This window comes from Ovis canadensis, chromosome 3 (assembly GCF_042477335.2).
Source record: "Ovis canadensis isolate MfBH-ARS-UI-01 breed Bighorn chromosome 3, ARS-UI_OviCan_v2, whole genome shotgun sequence".
Lineage (NCBI taxonomy): Eukaryota > Metazoa > Chordata > Mammalia > Artiodactyla > Bovidae > Ovis > Ovis canadensis.
In genome coordinates this window covers 10,154,440-10,174,609 of record NC_091247.1, presented here as the reverse complement: position 1 = coordinate 10,174,609, position 20,170 = coordinate 10,154,440, and the positions used below count along the sequence as shown (strand labels likewise).

At 39.1% G+C, this 20,170-nt stretch overlaps 1 protein-coding gene across 3 annotated transcripts in view; it reads left to right on the top strand.

Annotated features, from left to right (window-relative positions):
- Nucleotides 1-20,170, top strand: part of PBX3 (PBX homeobox 3) — a 224,512-nt gene that overhangs the window by 197,004 nt on the left and 7,338 nt on the right. The window lies entirely within an intron of this gene.

The window sequence follows — 20,170 nt, the reverse complement described above, 5'->3', positions numbered from 1 at the left end:
TGTCCTTTCCCTTTGAGCATTCCAGTCTGTCATCATTGCATCTCACCTTTCCACTGCTTCAATTCTGTGGTCAGACCAACAAGCCAAAGTATCAGTCAGGGTCCCAGGAGAAAACAGATGGCACACTCAAATTAGAATAATTTGAGGATACCTTAGTAAAGTGACTGTTTACACAAGTGTGGGCAGAGTGTAGGGAAACCACAAAGGATAATGCTGGTCCTGCTTGGTTCTTTTACTACCCCTTGGCCTGAAGAGATAAGGAAGATTATAGGAACCCATGACCTAGAAGCTGTGTGGAGAAGGCCAGTAACTGAGATCTTAAGTAAAAGCAGTATTACAATGAGGGAGTCTGGGGAACAAATACGCTGACCTTACTTTTGTGTCTCCTCATCTCCTACCAGTGACTTCCTTTGGCCAGAAGCCTCGAGGCATATAGGTCAGCCTCTTGGTGCCCAGAGTAGGGTGAGAGTAGATATAGATAGGGAAGAGTGAAAATAGGAAATAGAGTGTAGCCTGAAGGGCAAAGACCGATCAGAACCAGCTCTGAATGGTAACCTCACCCAGGAAATCTGGGATTCTCCAGAGATGCTCTTTTGCTTCCTTTGTTCTTGTCTTTTGGCTTCTCTTCCTTCTTCTGTCAGTTTATGTGGAGAGCATGTTATTTTTCTGAAACATGTATGGATTTTTGAGAGTAGAAGCTACATAGTATAAGTAAGTTAATTTGATCCATCCAAATGTACATACCAGGAGTTTGGACTGTTTTCGTGATTCTCTCAGCAGGCACTGAGTGCCTACTGTGATCACTGTGGCAAAGAAAGGTGAATAAGATAATGTTCTTTTCATTGAGAAATGCCTAATTCCTTGAGGGAGGGAGACAGTTGTGTTGTTGACAGGATACCAGAGTTATCTGAGGGAATGTACCAATGCATATGGGTGCCAATGAATATGGTACCAGGAGGGGTTTAGTGAGGATTAGGAAAGTACCCTCAAATTAAAACTCTGTGACCTTGGGCAAGTCATTTAAATTTACTGTGCCTCATTTCCTTGTGTATAATTTGAATAAAAATAGCTAAATAAAGCTACAGTGAGTTTCAGTGAGAATATATATAAATCTCCAAGCAGAGTGCTTATCAAAGAGTAAGAAAAATTATAATAATAGTTATTATTATGCTGTTTCTCCTGCGTGGGATGGTCTAACCCTGACCTTCCTACACATCTGCATAAATATTTTAATTACTGCTCTTTCAAAGCTTACTTCAAATATCAATTCTTCAAGAAAGTTTTGCTTGAACTTCCAGTTCATATCCTCTATTATATACTTTCATAGCTTCTCATTCTTTTCCTTGATAACACTTATCACAATTGTAAGTAACTAATAAATTGTTTAATGCTATTCTTCTGATAGCTGGTGAATTCCCTGTTGATTGAGACTGTGATCTTATTCAGCACTATATCCTGAATGCCTAGAAGAGTGTACAGCACTTAGACACTCAGTGAGTATTTGTTGGAGAAATGATTTAGATAGAAAGCCAAGCTGGAGCCTGATTGGGGAAGGTCTACAATTATGATGTTTAGATGTCTGTAATTATGCCTATAATTATATGGTTGACCAGTTTAGATTTGTTTTGCATTAATTAATTGGTTATACATTATTCATTCAGTAAGTGATTTTTGGTCACTGTGCTAGTCTGTCCTTGTGGAGCTTACATTCTAATGAGGAGAGAAGGATAATTTATACATATATATATATATATATATATATATATATATATATAATGTATGTGTTTGTGTATGCTCAGTGTGTCCACCTCTTTGGAATGTAAGGAACCAAAGCCCCCTCATCTCCTCTATTTTTGGAATTTTTCCAGGCCAGAATACTGGAGTGGGTTGCCATTTCTGTATCCAGGAGATCTTCCCAACCCAGGGATCAAACCCACGTCTCTTGCATCTCCTTCATTGGCAGGCAGTTCTTTACCACTAGCTCAGCTGGTAAAGAATCTGCCTGCAATGCAGGAGACCTCAGTTCGATTCCTGGGTCAGGAAGATCCACTGGAGAAGGGATAGGCTACCCACTCCAGTATTCTTGGGCTTCCCTGGTGGCTCAGCTGGTAAAGAATCTGCCTGCAATGTGGGAGACCTGGGTTGAGAAGATCCACTGGGGAAAGGATTGGCTATCCACTCCAGTATTCTGGCCTGGAGAATTCCATGGGCTGTATAGTCCATGGGGTTGCAAAGAGTTGTACACGACTGAGTGATTTTCACTTTTCACTTTCTTTACCACTAGCACCACCTGGGAAGCCCTGTATATAAATAATGTATAATTATATATGTTATATATCTTATATTTTAAATATAAATATTATATATAATGCCCTGTGCTGAATAAGTGCTGTGAAGTAAAATAAGGGCAATATAGATTTATGGGTTAGGGTGATGTGATCAGATTTATGAAAGATAAATCTAGCACTAATGTGTAAGGTCAGTTTGAAAGGGAAAACCCTAGAATGAGAGCAACTATAGTAGAGGATTAGTGGCATAGTTTAGGAAAAAGGTGGTAAAGATTCAAATTAGGCCATTGAAAGCAGAAAACAGGGATACATTTTTAAAGTATTTTGGGGATAGAATTGGTATTCTGGAGGTTGGGTTAACAATTGGATATGCATATAAGAAAGAAAGAGTAGAAGATAGTGGAAGTTTTTAGCCTACATAATTGAAGATGGTGATATTATTAACTGATATAGGAAACACATAAGAAAAAAAAAAGCCCTTAGCATTTCCTTATTTATTTATTTATGTTCTTTTTAGGAAATGCTGGTTTGATGGAGGGGAGAGTAAAGATATGCCAGATTTGCCTTGCCATCAGTATCCCAGTTGGGAAATGTTCAGTTTGGAAATATAATTTAGGGGAAAGATCAAGTTTAAAGATTCAGCTTAAGAATCATTCACTTAAATTCATAGTTGAATGGATGATGTTGGTGAGGGAATTTGCAGGTAAGAAGAAAATAAGGCCACAAGTAATAACTTTTCCATGGGTTGTTTGTCAGCTCTGAGAGGATGATTAAGAGGTTAAGCTGTGCTTTTGACAACTTTGAAGGGCTGAGGAGGCAGGAATTGGTGTAAGGGTATCTGGGACCTATGAAGGGGGAGGATACCTTGCTTCCCTTGCATTGTGTTAGGGCTTATACTACCAGAGCTACATCTTAGTAACAGGGATCCATTGGAAGTATACATAGACCCTCACGGAGCCTGTAATTCTGTTTCAGAATACCTCAGTCCTTGACTTGGATTGCTAGTCCTTGTCAGTGCCTGGACAAGCCAGTATAATTTTTTTTGTGGAGAAAGATAGCACCATTCTAGACTTCAAGTTGTTTCTATAAACAAAACAAGTACAACACTGGGGACACAATCGGGGGGGGGGGACAGACATAGAAGAAGACATAACAATATATATTGAAACCAGCAGAAATAACAGACAATAGAAACAGATTCAAAGAACTTTAGAGAATAAAAGGATCTGATATGGAGTATAAAATACTATGCTTTATATATTTAGCACAATAAGCAAAATGGAGAATTTTGTCAGAGAGCTGGAAACCATAAAAAACATTGTATGGATATTTTAGAAACAAAAATAAAGTAACCAAAATTAAGAATCCAGTGTATGGATTTTAAAGCAGGTTAAACATAGCTGAAGAGAGAATTAGTGAACTGGAAGATGGGTCATAAGAAAATAACCCTGCTGAAGAATGGAGAGACAATAGGATAGAAAATCAGGAGAAAGAGTAAGGGACACTGAAGGTATAGTAAGAAGTCTAACATAAATGTAATTGCAGTCCCAGAAGCAAACATAATAGTGTGTCAGAAGCAATATTTGAAATGTAAAGGCTTCTGACTTTCCAAAACTGATGAAAGACTCTAAAGCCCTAGATTTACCAAAAGGTACAATTTCAAAAGACGATTAATAAGTAGAAATCCACACTGAACACAGTGAAAACAAAAGCCACCAGTGGGAGAAATAAGAGTGACTTCAAAGGCATAGCCATTAGGCTGACTGCTGATTTCTTAATGAAAACAATAAAGCCATAATACTGTAGAATGATAAAGAGGTGAAATAATTTAAATGTCAGCCTAGAATTCTGTATCTGCCAAAAATGATCTTTCATAGTAGAGGTGAAATGAAGACATTCTTGGTAAAAAGTTGAGAGAATTTGTCCCATTTTCTCTCTAAAGGAAGCACAAAAAATATGGCAGAAGTAAAAATGTTTCAGATAGAAGGCAGAAGTGCAGGAAGGAGTGGAAAGCAAAGAAAAGGGTAAATGTGTATGTGAGTCTAAATAAATATTGTGTTTAAAATAATAATAATAAGATCCTATTTGTTTATAATACATACAGAATTAAAATACACAGTAATAATGCCTTTTAAGTTATCTAATGCTCTTACATTTTTTGCAAAAGATGGTAAAAATACCAATTAACATAAAAGTACCAGTTAATGTTAGACTTTGATAGTTAAGAATGTATAATCTCTTAGGGAATCACCTAAAGAATACTAAAGGAGTGTATAACTTCTAAATAAAGAAGGAAATGTAGAATAATTTTTGAAAATAAGCAGTCTAAAAGAAGGCAAGAAAGGATTAGAAAAAGAACCCAGTAAGTGGGACAAATAGGGAGCGCTTAGTAAGATGATAGATTTAAACCCAGATATTTCAGTAGCTACATTAAACACAAATGAAATCTAATCAGCAAATATTGTTGAATAAGATATAAAAATAAAAGCTAATTTCTTATATTCTCTAATAGATATATCTAAAGTATAATGACAAAGAATGAAAATAACAGTGTGGGGGAAAAAATACAACATGCAAACAATAAGCAAAAGAAAGTTGGCATTTCTTAATTAATATTAGATAAAGAATGCTTCAAGACAAAAAATATTACTGCAGATAAAGAGACACTAAATATTAATGACACAGCAGTTCTATATTTGTATGTACTTAATAACAGAAGCTCAAAAAGCATAAATAAAAAACTAACTGAATGATAATGAAAACACAACTATCAAGATTCATGGGATAGGAATTCCCTGGTGGTCCAGTGGTCAGAACTCCACACTTTAACTGCCAAGGGCCCTTGTTCAGTCTCTGATGGGAAAACTAAGATCCCACAAGCCATGGAGCATGGCTGCCCCATCTTCCCATCCTCTAAAACAGGGGAGATTCTCCAAGACTGGTATAAACAGTTTCCTTTTCTCCCTCTTGACTTCCTAAAGTTAGATATTTAGCCCATTGCCCTTCAGGTACACCAGATTCTCTACCAAACCTGTGTTGTTACTTGTGTTGCATTTAGGCAATGATACTATTCCTTTGGGCTTCCCTGGTGGCCCAGTGATAAAGAATCTGCCTGCCAACACAGGAGACGCAGATTTGATTGCTGGGTTGGAAAGATTCCTTGGAGAAGAAAATGGCAACCCACTCCAGTATTCTTGCCTGGGAAAGTCCCATGAACAGAGGAGCCTGGTGGGCTACAGTCCATGGGGTTGTAAAAGCATCAAACACGACTTAGCAACTAAAAAACAACAAACAACAACTTTTCTTTCATATCACTTGTTTTGAGAAATTGGTAAGATACAGAAACAGACTCCACCCTACCATTATTAAGTAGCAGTGTGACATTAAGCAAATTATTAAACCTGAAGTTCCCGTTTTGTGACTTGTAAAATTAGGATTGTGATAATTTCCTCAGAAGTTTGAGGGCTAAATGAGATCATACATGTCGACTGCCTAATACAGGGCCTGGTATGTGGTAAATGCTCCTTAAATGCTCATTTGTCATGTATTCAACCAGGGTTTTCTTTCCAGGTAGGTTGTATATGTAGAGCCTCATAAAGTTCCCAGAAGAAAGAGGGGAAAGATGCCCTGGCCACTGGCAAACTAGTTGCTAGAAGCCCTCAGCTCCTAGGTTTTCACAGGCTTCATAGATGAGAGCTAGAGTGGGCATGGGGTGGGGAGTTGGAGGTCGAGTGAGGTTGTGTCTATTCTTAGTCTCTGAATAGATCTACCCTAAGTATATTCTTTACTCTAAAAATGCATGTGGTTCATTTTTAATGAGAATTAATTATGTATGTTGAAAGGGTAGGCTATCTTTTGAGGGTAAGTATTTATATTTTACACAAATTCAGTGAAATTTCTGGATTTTTAAAAAGAAAACTGGGGTGTGTATCATTTGGTAGGGAGAGGCATTTGAATAAATACAGGTTCCCATGAAACAAAAGGATCGACTATCAGATTTCTTACATAGGACACGGAATACATTTTGATGTTTTCAATTACAGAAATTAGATTATAATTATGACTGATTCACATTGTTGTATGGCAGAAACCAACATACTATAGGAAAATTTTCCACCAATTAAAAATAAACAAAATTTTAAAAAAAATGAATTAGATTTACACGAAAGTTATCTGGACAGAAATGTGGTCTACTGTTGTTTAAAAATGCTCTTGAGTTTTAATTCTGGAATGCTGATGTGTTGCTTTGAGAAACGGCCCTGCCTCTCATTGCAGCTGATGGGAGTCAGTTTCACAGCTTGATGTTGATGCTTCAAAAGTCTGTCAAAGAAGGATTTCCCTGGTGGTCCAGTGGTTAAGACTTTGCCTTCCAGTGCAGGGTGCCCAGGTTCGATCTCTAGTCCGGGAGCTAAGATCCCACATGCCTTGAAGCCAAAAAATCAAAACAAAAAACAGAAGCAATATTGTAACAAATTCAAAAAGACTTTTTAAAAATGGCGCACACCTAAAAAAGAAAAAAACTCTTTAAAAGAACAAGCAAACCAAAATAAATCCAAAATCTGTCAAAGAGTCTTTCCATGGAGGCTGTGAAAGTGGGTTGCTCAGTTGTGTCCGACTCATTGTGACCCCATGGACTATACAGTCCATGGAATTCTCCAGGCCAGAATACTGGAGTAGGGAGCCATTCCCTTCTCCAGGGGGTCTTCCCAACCTAGGGATCAAACCCAGGTCTCCCACACTGCAGGCGCGCGCTTTACCAGCTGAGCCACCAGAGAAGCCCAAGAATACTGGAATAAGTAGGGTATCCCTTCTCCAGTGGATCATCCCAGCCCAGGGATTGAACTGGGGTCTCTCCTGCATTGTAGGCAGATTCTTTACCAGCTGAGTTACCACAGAATCCCATGGAGGCTATAGAGGAACCTATTCAATTGTACACCTACCTGATACATTTTTTATTTTTTAATGAGAGAAATAATTTTAAAGGAATCTTTAACTGAAAACATTGTCTGTGGTAATTTAGAACCACCCCTCAGCGTGTGTTTTAGAGAGATGAACGGTGTCATCTGTTCCTCATGTACTGTGGCCGCGAGGCTGACGCTTTATGTACTTCTGCAGATGCGCCTCTCTGTGAATGTCACGAGTAGTTACCAGTCTATCATGCACTGAGTACAAAGGGCAGAGCCAAACTGTAAGGGTGTCAGCACGTTATGGCAATAAAATTTTTCACAGCCTCAAATAAAAAAAAATACAGTACTTGACAAGTGCATCTGTTTTAAATTATTTCAGACACTATGGAAACAGAATTTCTGTTGTTCAGTTCTCCCGTTAGAAGTGAATTGTGTTTCCAAAAGCTGGTTTTCAAGTCAGTTGTTCAGAGTTTGGAGTTTACTTTCTAAAAAGAAAATGAAATGGTCTGGATTATTGAGCTAGCTCACATTTTAACCGTAAAGGAAATGAAATATTTTACACTGAAAAAGTAGGCTGAAAAATTGACAGAAAAAATTATTTCTCTCATTAAAAAATTAAAAATGTGTCAGGTAGGTGTACAATTGAATAGGTTCCCCTATAGCCTCCGTGGGATTCCCTGCTTTGGTAGCCCTAACCACTGAATACAATAGAAAATAAAAAATTGAAAGAAGAATTTTGTTTTATGAAGAATATTAAGGAAAAGCAAGTCTTATTACACAAGTTATGGCGGGAAAAGCACAGGAAAAGCTGTGGCGCTCAGGCAAGCTAGATAAACTCTCTGACTGCAGTTTTCACATCAGTTAAACTGGGTCTTTGTGGTGCTACATAAGATAATAGTGTAAAATTCCTGGTAAAATGACTGGCTTTAAATGAGCTCTCCATAAATGGCCGCTGTGAAAATATACAGGTAGGATCAAACCCAGGTTTCCTACAAATTCCAGGTCCACTGTCTTGTCCGGCAAGTGGCTGTGTTGGGACAGCAGCAAGCGAGGGACTGGGAGGCCAGAGTAGAGCTGCCAGTCGCTTATGTGGAACCACGCCCCATAGTCGGGCGGACAGGAGCTCTCGGTCAGATGTCACCTTCCTGTGTGATAAGAAGGCTTATCACACACAGGTGTACAAGGGAGCAGCCCCTTTTCCCTTCTCTCACTGCTCCCTGCTCCCTAGTCCCCACTGCCAGGACCCTGCCAGTACTGGGGGCAGAGACAGGCTCTCTCAGAATCCAGAACTCTCGTAGAAAGGGTGACCTGACCTTGTGACGGGAGGAAGTGTGACCTGCAGAGGGTTTTTTGTTGTTGCTCTTGTTGCTTGTTTGTTTTAAGAACAGGAAGAGCTAACACTTACCTGGTGCCTAGCACATCCCAAGCGCAATCCTGTGCCTTTTAACATATTATCTCATTTAGCGTTCAAGGCAGCCCTGTGGGGAGCAGGCATCGTTACCCCATCTTGTAGACCAGGAAAGGAGAACTTAGATGATGTGACTGCACGAAGTTGACTCAGCTAGGAAATTACAGAGCAGGGATTCACACGCAGGTCTGGCGGCTCTCAGGTGCCCTCTGGGGTCTCAAGGGAATGCACACGTGTGGTCATCTACAGTGTGTCCAGCCTTTCTGTCTTTTTATAAACTTTACTGATCGTGTGCCCTTGGGAAGGAGAGGAATGGAATGAGATTTAGTTTATTAACACCATTAACTTTAAAAATTGAACAGGATCTGGCTTCCATCCCTCATTTCAAATCGAACCACATAATGGGGATGAAAACATATTGATTAGGAAGAAACTATTTATTAGAGGTAAAATTGTTTACAGTGTAAATAAACTACATGTTCCATTATACACGACTTGGCCTTTCAACATTTCATAATCTGTTGCATTTAATTAGGCACAGTACATAAAGTGTGCATCACAAGTAAACATTGGAAACACAATGGCAAATTTTTCTAAGATCTGTGCTTCATAAATTTTCAGTTTGCTAATCTCAGTAATTATGTTTGGGTGTCAGCTGCTGCTTTTCCAAACAAGTGCTGATTCTCTCCCTTAAGTCTTTAAGGAAGCCAAACTGAGGATGAACTCTAAAGTTCTACACTTCTCCCTATTGAAGATTAAGTCATTATGTAATAATTTTTCTCTTTTATTTAACATTGTTATTAAAATGGTAAATAAATGGAGTGATAGAATTTGAAATGTAAGGTACAATTAATGCTAATTAATAAATTGGCTTTCAGTGACTATATAGACATAGTCTAGCTTTTGAAATTTGAATATGACATTTTTCTTAAAGGCAAAGCAATCTGGGGAACTTTAGTGGATTGAGAATTACAAAGTATCTGATTTTAATTATTTCAAGAATTCTCAGACCTGCCAACCCCATCCTTCAGATAGAATATAGGAATGGGATTGTTGAGTCCTGTAGCTGTGTGAGCCAGCACAGTGCCTGGCAGTTACACTCTTCAGGATTACTAAATGACTTCTAAGTGACTTTTTTTTAAAAAAAAGAAGATTGGTTATAGTTTTCATTGAAAAGTGCATGTTTTTTTGAAAGTCTTCTTTTCTAATTAAAAAAAAACCCAGCAATTACTCATCTGAAATCAATTTGAATATTTGAAAACAGAAAAACACAAAATTAGAATTTACTTGTAAACCCATTCCAAATGATAAAAGACGCATGTCCTAGTACTTTTTGTATGCATACATGTATGTGTATGTTTGCATGTACTCACCTATGTATGTCTATGTGTATTTTTACCCCACCTCAAATTCTCATCCTCTATGAGAAGGAAGAAAAAGCCCTTTCCTCCTCTTTACAATACACTGTGAATAGTTCCCCCCATGTCAATAAATATTTGTCTTCAACATTTTTAATCAGTGATCATGTTCCATTATACAGATATGCTATAAATTAATATCTCCTCTCTTTTTACTATTTTAAGTAAGACTGTAACAAATCTCTTTCATATGTATCTCTAAATATTTACTCAAGATAAATTCTAAGTAATGCTGAATCCAAGCGTATGTCTACCCATATTTGCTGGCTTACTTTACAGAAAGGTTATGCTAAAGGATAAGTAAAGTGTGTCTACTGCTCTGTTTATTTCTTTAAATGTCTTTGATTTCCTGATGCTGACAAATTTGTTCTTTGTTGAGCTCTGAAAGGTCACTGTGACACATCGAAGTGACTGCCTGAGTGAGCCTTGCTTTTACAGCTCAAGGTCTTCCCTAGATGCATCCTGTCCAAGGGACTTCCACATGTCTTCACACAGAGAAATTAATGCAACCATGGGGCTTTCCTGGTGGTCCTGTGGTTGGGACTCCAGGCTTCCACTGTTGGGGATATGGGTTCTCTCCCTGGTTGAGGAACTAGGATCCCGCAAACTGCACAGTGCAGCCAAAAAATAAACTAACTAATTAAGATAAATAAATAAATAAAAGAAGTTAATGCGAACAGAGTGTGCCTGCTCACTTAAGGCAGCAGTCTTAAACGCGATGCACATGCTTCACAGAGTAGGTGAAGATTTTCCAGAAGGTACAAGGGCATGCATGGTTTTAAAAGGGTTTCACTGGTCAGCTTTCCTTATGTGTGTGTGTATGTATGTATATATAAATGTATATATACACACTGCTGCTGCTACTAAGTCGCTTCAGTCGTGTCCGACACTGCGGCCCCATAGACGGACCTCATAGAGCCCACCAGGCTCCCCCGTCCCTGGGATTCTCCAGGCAAGAACAATGGAGTGGGTTGCCATTTCCTTCTCCAATGCATGAAAGTGAAAAGTGAAAGTGAAGTTGCTCAGTCATGTCCGACTCTTAGCGACCCCATGGACTGTAGCCCACCAGGCTCCTCTGTCCATGTGATTTTCCAGGCAAGAGTACTGGAGTTGGGGGCTATTGCCTTTTCTAGGATATATACATACTCCTTCCTAAAACCCACTTGCCTCTGAAAGCTGCTGGGGTAGAAGTTCATGTGGTTGTCCTTTTTCCTCTTCCCCTTTCCGCCTGTTCTTTTCCCACTTTATGAAATAGGTACTCCCGCTCATTGCCCCAAAGTGTGAGACCCTTTCTGGTGCTCAAAAAAGGATTATGTAAAATATTGGTGATAACCAAACCTCCTTCAGTCAGCACTTTAGAACCCAGCACCCTTCTGCTTAAGAAATACATGTGTTAATTCTGAATTGAAAAATGTGTTCGAAGTATTCAGTGGTTTACAAATAAGTTAGTGAATCAGAATTAAACCAATGCTCCCCTCTGAAGAATTCTGACTTCATAAGGGGGAATTTCAATGCTGATAAAAGATAGAACTTTTAACAATAAAGTGGGTTTTTTTCAGCTATTAAAAAAAATAAATGAATGTGTGATAAAACCTTACTTTTGATGGTCAAAGTAAGTATTAGTTATCAAAATAAGTATTTGTATTGCTTTGATCAATTTTAGACTCACTGTACTGATAGCTTAATCTAGAACATGTTAAGCATGTAGAGCCTTATAATTACAGGAAATAAAAAAGAGTTTAAAAATTTCAATTTCCATATATCACTTGTAAAACATAAAGTATATTGCATTAGTATAATATGGGAGGGAAATGAAATGGAAATACAGTTCCAAAAACAAAAGAGAACACAAAAATTTTGACTATTAAAGAAAAACAAGTTTATATGTTTTTAAAATGGATAGTGGGTATCAATTTGCTATTTATATTTGGTTGGATGCATTTTAAAGAACAGTGTTACAGTTTTATTTTAAAATGTCAGCATTTATGGCATACTAAAATAACATTGTTTATAACTGTAAGCTCACAATGAAAAATTGTAGATGCCAACTTAAAAAATGTACAAAGGAGAAAAAAATGTATGAGCAAGTACCTGATTTTTTTAAGGCAGTATTCCAGCAAAAGGTGTGCAGACTACTAATATGGGACAGGCGCCTAGACAAAAGGCTGCCTCACCTGGCTTCAGGTGGTCTCACAGGAACTGTTCCTCGCAATCGCAGTCTCCCTCCCACTTAGCCCTGGGGTGGTGTGGGTGATGAGAGCGCCAGCAGAGCTCCTCTTCAGGCTTTCCCTGGCCTGGAGCACTCTCCCCTCTCCTGTTTCTTAGCCAGAGGCTGCTGGTTCATCAGGTGCTTCACCCTGGTACCCATGGCTTCTCCCTCTCTCTCGGCTCCCTTGTTCTCCACAATGAAAGTGCTCCTCACTTGTTAGACCTAACTTCTTCCAGAAGCACTCCTTGCAGAAACACTCATTGATTCCCCTTTCCTCTTTTCCTTTAGAATGGTGTCTGTTTCCCCTTTCATTATAAAAGAAAAGTTAAGAAATTAAGGGAAAGGGGAGTCAAGTTAGAAAATAGAAAAAGTCTCTGAGATCTTGGAGAGGTCCAGGTAGATGGAGGCAGCTTATGTTTTTGGCTTCTTTGTTTGAACAGGGCTTCTAGAGGTTTGTACCTCTGAAATATGGAGTCTCAGTAGAAATACTATTGAATTGAATTGAATCGAAGCTGAAGTCCAGTTCAAATTTCACCTTATCTTTGAATTCTCCTTTGATTTCCCAGACCTGCTGGGGCTTATCTTCCTCCAGATTCCTTGTGCACTTAGAGTCTGTTCTCTGCAGTTTAGTGTGTTATCATCACCATCATGCAATTTTTGTTAATCATTTGAATATGTAGCATTGTTTTTATGACCAGATTGTAAGTTCTAGGCAAGTAGAAGTTCCTGTTTATTTTTTTGTCTCCCTATGGCACCTAGTACAGCACTAACTGTAACACATATTCAATAAATACACCTCAGTTAATTATAAAAAAGGGGGAGGGAATTGATGGGGAGTTATGGGGTTGAAATCTGGATTTGTCATACTTCACTATATGATTTAGGGCCATTTGTATATAGTCTGCATCTCTTGATTCTTCATTAATAAAACATGGGTGACAGTGATAATTAATAGTATTAGGAAAGGTCCATCTAGCCAAGACTATGGTTTTTCCAGTAGTCATGTATGGATGTGAGAATTGGACTGTGAAGAAAGCTGGGCACCGAAGAATTGATGCTTTTGAACTGTGGTGTTGGAGAAGACTCTTGAGAGTCCCTTGGACTGCAAGGAGATCCAACCAGTCCATTCTAAAGGAGATCAGTCCTGGGTGTTCTCTGGAAGGAATGAAGCTGAAGCTGAAACTCCAGTACTTTGGCCACCTCATGCGAGGAGTTGGCTCATTGGAAAAGACTCTGATGCTGGGAGGGATTAGGGGCAGGAGGAAATGGGGATGACAGAGGATGAGATGGCTGGATGGCATCACCGACTCGATGGATGTGAGTCTGAGTGAACTCCGGGAGTTGGTGATGGACAGGGAGGCCTGGCGTGCTGCAATTCATGGGGTCGCAAGGAGTCAGACATGACTGAGCAACTGAACTGAACTGAACCGAATCAGTATGGGCCCAAATCATTAATGTACCTAACATTTCTATGAGAAATATATTACACTTCTTATTATTCTCATTGTATATGAGAGGAATAATAAAATAATCTGTCCAGGGCCACTCATAGTAAATAACAGTGTGGATCTGAAACCAGACCAAGTCCCAAGTATTTCTCCAACATGTGATACTGCCCACATCCGATGTATCTACCTCAGAGTTAAAGATTCTAAGTGAGTAGAAGGCACTAGGTATATTTTTGAAAAAACTAAAAAAGTGATACAAAAGTTGAATTTAGTTACTGTATTTGGAAAGCATTTTTACTTTTCTCCCCAGCTTTATTGAGGTATAACTGAAACATAACACTGTTCAAGGTGTGCAGCAGGTTGATACAATATTTAAAAATTGCAAAATAATTACTGCACACTGTTAGCTACACCACCTCCATCCCATGACATAGTCACCATTTGTTTTTCCTGGTGAGAACACTTAAGATATACTCTCTTAGCAGCATTCAAGTATGTGATACAGTATTATTAGCTATAATCAATCCCTGGTAACTTCCACTCTACTCTGTTTCTCTGAGTTTGTCTTTTTAGATTCCACATTTAAAAACATTTTAATTTTTTCCAGTTCATAGGTTGTCTTTTTATTTATGGTTTCCTTTGCTGTACAAAAGCTTATAAGTTTGATTAAATCCCATTTGTTTATTTTTTGCTTTTCTTTATATTGCCCTAGGAGACTGACCTAAGAAAATATTGGTACAATTTATGCCAGAGAATGTTTTGCCTATGTTCTCTTCTAGGAGTCTGATGGTATCATGTCTTATATTTAAATTTTCAAGCCATTTTGAGTTTCTTTTTGTGTCTGATGTAAGGATGTGTTCTGATTTCATTGATTTACATGTGGCTGTCCAACTTTCCCAACAACATTTGCTGAAGAGACTGTCTTCTCCCCATTATGAGTTCTTGCATCCTTTGTCAAAGATTAATTGTCCATAGGTGTGTGGGTTTATTTCTGGGCTTTCTGTTCTGTTTCATTGATCCGTATGTCTGTTTTTGCGCCAGTACCATGCTGTTTTGATTACCGTAGCTTTGTAGTATTATCTGAAGTCTGAGAAGGTTATGTCTCCTGCTATGTTCTTTTTTCTGTGAATTGCTTTGGCAATTCTGTGCCTTTTATCGTACCATGTAAGATTTCAAATTATTTGTTCTAGTTCTGTGAAAAATGTCATGGGTAATTTGATAGGAATCACATTAAATGTATAGATTGTTTGGGTAGTTCGGCCATTTTAACCATATTAATTCTTCCAGTCCAAGAGCGTGGGATATCTTTCCATCTTTGAGTCATCGTCAGTTTCTTTTATTAATGTTTGTGATTCTTAGCATATAAATCTTTTACCTCCTTTGTCAGGTTTACTCCTAAATATTTTTTGGTATGATTTAAAAGGGATTGTTTGCTTACAGTCCCTTTCTAGTGTTTCCTTTTTAGTGTATGATATGACCAACAAAGGCTTAATTTCCAAAATATACAAACAACTCATACAACTCATAACCAAAAAAAGAACCCAATTAAAAATGGGCAAAAGACCTAAATAGACATTTCTCCAAAGAAGACATACAGATGGCCAATAGGCACATGAAAGTAGGCTCATTGTTTCTAATTATTAGAGACATGCAAATCAAAACTATAAAGAGGTACCACCTCACACTGCTCAGAATGACCATGATTAAAAAGCTTATAAATAACAGATGTTGGAGAAGGTGTGGAAAAAAAGAATCCTTTTACACCATTGGTGGGGATGTAAATTGGTGTAGCCACTATGGAAAACAGTATTGAGGTTCCTCAAAAAACTAAAAATAGAGTTACCATATGATCTAGCAATCCCTTTTCTAGGCATATACCCAGACAAAGCTGTAATTCAAAAAGATACATGCACCCTTAGGTTTATGGCATCACTATTTACAATAGCTAAGACATGGAAACAAACTAGATGCCCATTAACAGATGAATGGATAAAGAAGACGTGGTGTGTGTGTGTGAAATATTACTCAGCTATAAGAAAGAATGAAATAATGCCATATGCAGGAACATGGATGGGTCTAGAGATAATCCTACTAAGCGAAGTAAGTCAAAGACAAATGCCATATGATATCACTTATATGTGAAATCTAAAATATGACACAAATGAACATATCTAAGAAACAGAAACATACTCAGAGATGAAGAGAACAGGCTTGTGGTTGTCAAGGGGGAGGAAGGATTGGGGAAAGAAGGATTGAGAGTTTGGGTTTAGAAGATGCAAACTAGTATATATAAACAACAAGGTCCTACTCTATAGTACAGGGAAGTGTATTCAGTATTCTGTGATAAACCATGATAGAAATGAATATGAACAAATACATATATGGCTTCCCAGGTGGCGCTAGTGGTAAAGAACCCGCCTGCCAATGCAGGTAGACATAAGAGACTCCAGTTCGATCCCTCAGTCAGGAAGATCCCCTGGAGGAGGGCACACCAACCCACTCCAGTATTCTTGCCTGGAGAATCCCCTGGACAGAGGAGCCTGGTGGGCTACAGTCCATGGGTCGCAGAGTCAGACACGACTGAAGCACCTTAGTACACACACAAATATATAACTGAATCACTTTGCTGTTCAGCAGAAATTAACACTAAACCAACTGTACTTAGATAAAACATTTTTTCAAAAGGAAAACATTTTACTTTTTAAAGGCAGTTGGCAGTCTGCAGGTGAATAGAGTCAGGGGAATGCATGGCTATAGTAAATGAGAGGGAACAGAAGCTTTTCCAGTCACTTCTTGGCCTTGCAGAAGGGCTCTAGAAAATAAACACTCTGAAAAATGCTCACTACTCATTCCCCTGATTGCCAAAGGCATTCAGCCTGGGAGCTGGTAGTGATGAACATCAGTAGGAGGAGGAGAGTACTTGTGTTTTTATTCTCATATTTAATTGATCTTAAAATTCTTGCCCAGCCCTTTGCCTTCTGCACAGTCCAGAGTCATGAATCCCAGATATGCGGCTCAAAAGAGAAGCACGGGACAAAATATTCCTTTTCTCTCCACCAGTTTCCTGCCCGTGTTTCTATTCTGGGACCAAAGTACAGACCATTCCAGCTCAAAGACAGAGTAAGCTCTGCTCTCCTTCGAGCACATGTGTGCAGCCTGACTCCACTGTGAGCCCCATGTAAGAGGGGACTGCATGTGCTCTGTAGCTTTTGGTGCTTCCTACTGGCTGACTTTTGCAACTAATTGTATCCATCTGTTTTTAAAAGGTGAAAAAGAACTCCTGAATTTAGGTGTTGATTTCTACATTAATTACACTGATCCCAGTTGCAGCAGTGTGGTCTTAATAGCTGATAGCTGCAATACCCAAATATGTGATATCAGAATGTGACGTGCATATTTTAATTTGAGAAATAGTTTAACATTTTTAGATATTCATTTAGATGTGGTTATGCAGGTTAAACATAACATATGATCACTGCTTCTTTCATTGCTTCCAATTAAACCTTGCTTGTTAGTTTAACCTCTAGGTAATCCCATCAAACAATTGATGTCAAGGAAACACTGCCCACAGTAGCTTCGGATGAGTGGCCATTAATTTTAATTGCCTTGATATTAAAGATTAAGAAGTATTGGGACTAGCAGAATAGAAACGATCTGATGTCAAGCAAATCCACTTGCTAAAGCTTCCCCAGGCTGCTGGTGATATTAAAATTTTACTATGAGAATTAAATAAACCTTTATTAGTGATGACTGTTGTTTGATTGGTCCAGGGGTATGCATAAACACAGGATTCTTACATATCTGGAGATGAGACCTTCAATGGTATGGAGATTCCTCAATTATGAAACTGTTAATAAAGCTGTAATCTGATTTTCCTGGCTAGGTTTCATTAATGTATTATAGCTTCTCTGATTGTCAAGGTAATATTAACTACAAAGTATGGAATCCAACAGAGAATTGTTTAGAAGAAGAGAATTCTAAAATGGGCCTTTGTTGCTAAATTCAGAGTTCGGGAATTTTCATTAATTATGCTTAAGAAATGCCAAATTCCCTCTCAGCCAGGAATATCTCCGTTTCCACTATATATTCAATATTTAACTCTTTCAAAGGCCTGACAGTCTTAATCAGACAAGCTAGAGTGATGTTGTATATTGAAGGGAGTTTTTGTGTGGCAGCTCTCTAGGTCTGCCTTCTAAGCTGAGGTCGTGCTTGTGAAAGGTAGGGTAGGCTTGTGAAAGTAAGGGCTATGAGAACTTGCTTTAACAAGCATAACCAGAATGAATACCACTAGGGTTATTTTCAATCTTAATTCAGAACCTTTATTTTTAGAGACATAATTCTGGTATGGGAATGAATCTCATAGTCACTGAGGCTGCCTTCTCCTAGTGCAAAAATCCCTCCCAGAGCATCTGCGTCCGTCCTCCTGGAGGCCTGGGCTCCAGGTTAGCATCACGTCTTCCCTCTTCCTCTCCCCTGGCCTCCACTGTGAGTCAGTGGCCAAATCCTGCCTATTTGTCTTCCATGACCTCTGCCCTTTCCATAGCTCCTGTTCCGCCTGGCCCAGGCCCTCATCACCTGTGTACCCACCTAACTGCCACCCAGCAGCACGCCCTACACTATTGTCCCAAGTACCTGCCCCAAGCATATGGGGCTGAAAGAAGGCAGAGTGGAGTTGGGTCCCTCAGGTCTGTTTGAGAGCCTGATATTGTGACAGCCTAGATACTGGAACTAAGGCCAGTACGTGGAATTGGAAGGGAAGATCTTAGTTCTGAGTAAAGAACTGTGTAACCATTGGAGCTGCCTACAGTGGAGTCAGATTCGAAGTGAGTACCACTTTGCTGGTGGTGAGGATGCCACGACACAAACAGGAAATAGAGGAGGAGGCGCAGGTCTGAAGAACACCCAAGCTCCATTCGAGATCTGTTGAGCTGCAGCTTGTGGCAGAACATTTATAGGAAAATGTCCTAAAAACCAACTGAAATTCTTCATAGAAGTTAGGGATAGAGGTGGAAGTCTGGTTCACAGAGACCATAGTTGAAATTGTTAATAGAGATAAGATTGCTTAAGGAGAAAGAAGAGAGCTAAGAGCTTGAGTCTTGGAGAAAGTGTGTATGTGCACACGCGCGCGCACACACACACACACACCATAGTGTGTCAGGGAAGGAGAAGCAGAAGCATAATGTCACAAGTGATAATTACAAGTGTCAGATGCTGCTGAGTGGTAAAACAAGTTGAGAGAGAGAAGGTCATTAGATTTGGAACAGGTGTGAGGCCTGTGTGATGACAATCAACCACCTAGCCCTTGAGATTGTTAAGATGCTACTTGAGAAAATGTGTGCAAAAGGCCATGTGTAATGCTTGGTGCAAAGGAGATGCTTGTTGAATAGTTACTATTACCACCACTGTTTGAAATGAAGGAAAGAAGGGACACATAATCCTTCCTTGCGGGTGAGGGAGACGACAGTGGAACAGAAATGGCTAGGAAGGCCTGATCTGCAGCATATTTGCTTCCTGACGAGTTTTGGCTTGTTTCTGTCTGAACCTGTACTCATGGTAACTACACAGGTCTTCAGCGAATGTGCTGGCGTGTGTACACGTGCATATGTGCTCACAGTGACCCCCCCAGGATGGGACTGCATGTGGGCAGCAGCAGGCCAACATTGTCTTCCTCATGTGGCTCCCTTGCCAGGGCTCTCTAGCTTTCCCTGGAAGGATGAGCACCATGGCTTGAAGAATGAGAGATCTATTTCCAAAGCAATTAAAGGCTTGGCAGAGATGGTTAACCAGCGTGCCCACTGGTAGAAATTGGGTTGGAGGGTTCATATCACTCACTGCTTATCCTTTTCTCAGGGTCCCTAAATAGCTATTCAGGATGAAACTGTGACTCACGCCGTCTGATACCACTGCAGCATGCGCCTTTGAAAGATGATTAAAAAATTATTAAAAAGTATTTTTAAACTGTTACTTTAACAAGAGAGAGGTCAGAGCCTTTTACATAGCAAAGTGGGTACCTATTCATACATTGCTGTGTGGGTTTTAGCTTCTTCTTTATATAGCTCAGCTCCCAGGTACCTGAACACTCAATGTAACTAGAAGCAGTGCATCTTGGGCCAGAGTTTTGTTGTCAGTGAAATGTGATGAAATCTGCCTGTTGCCAAGATCCTCCTAAGAAATCTCTTCCATTTGTGCTGGTTGACATCATAAGTAGTTTGCAAAAGAAATAAATATATTCCACCTGATGAAATCAGCTGCTGATTCTGTATTTGCATTTGACCTTATTGAATTGCTTGAGTTTTCATGTTGTGACCTTCTCACATGTTAACTGGCAGAACTTGAGCAGCCATCTTGGCAGACGTACAGTATCTTCTAAGGCGGGAGACAAAGGGGTTTTTCATCCATTATTAATTGATGTTACTCTTTTCAGCATGATTCTACTGTACAGCTGCCAAAATTATTCCAGACCCCAAAAGAACAAGTCATTCTTTCACAAGT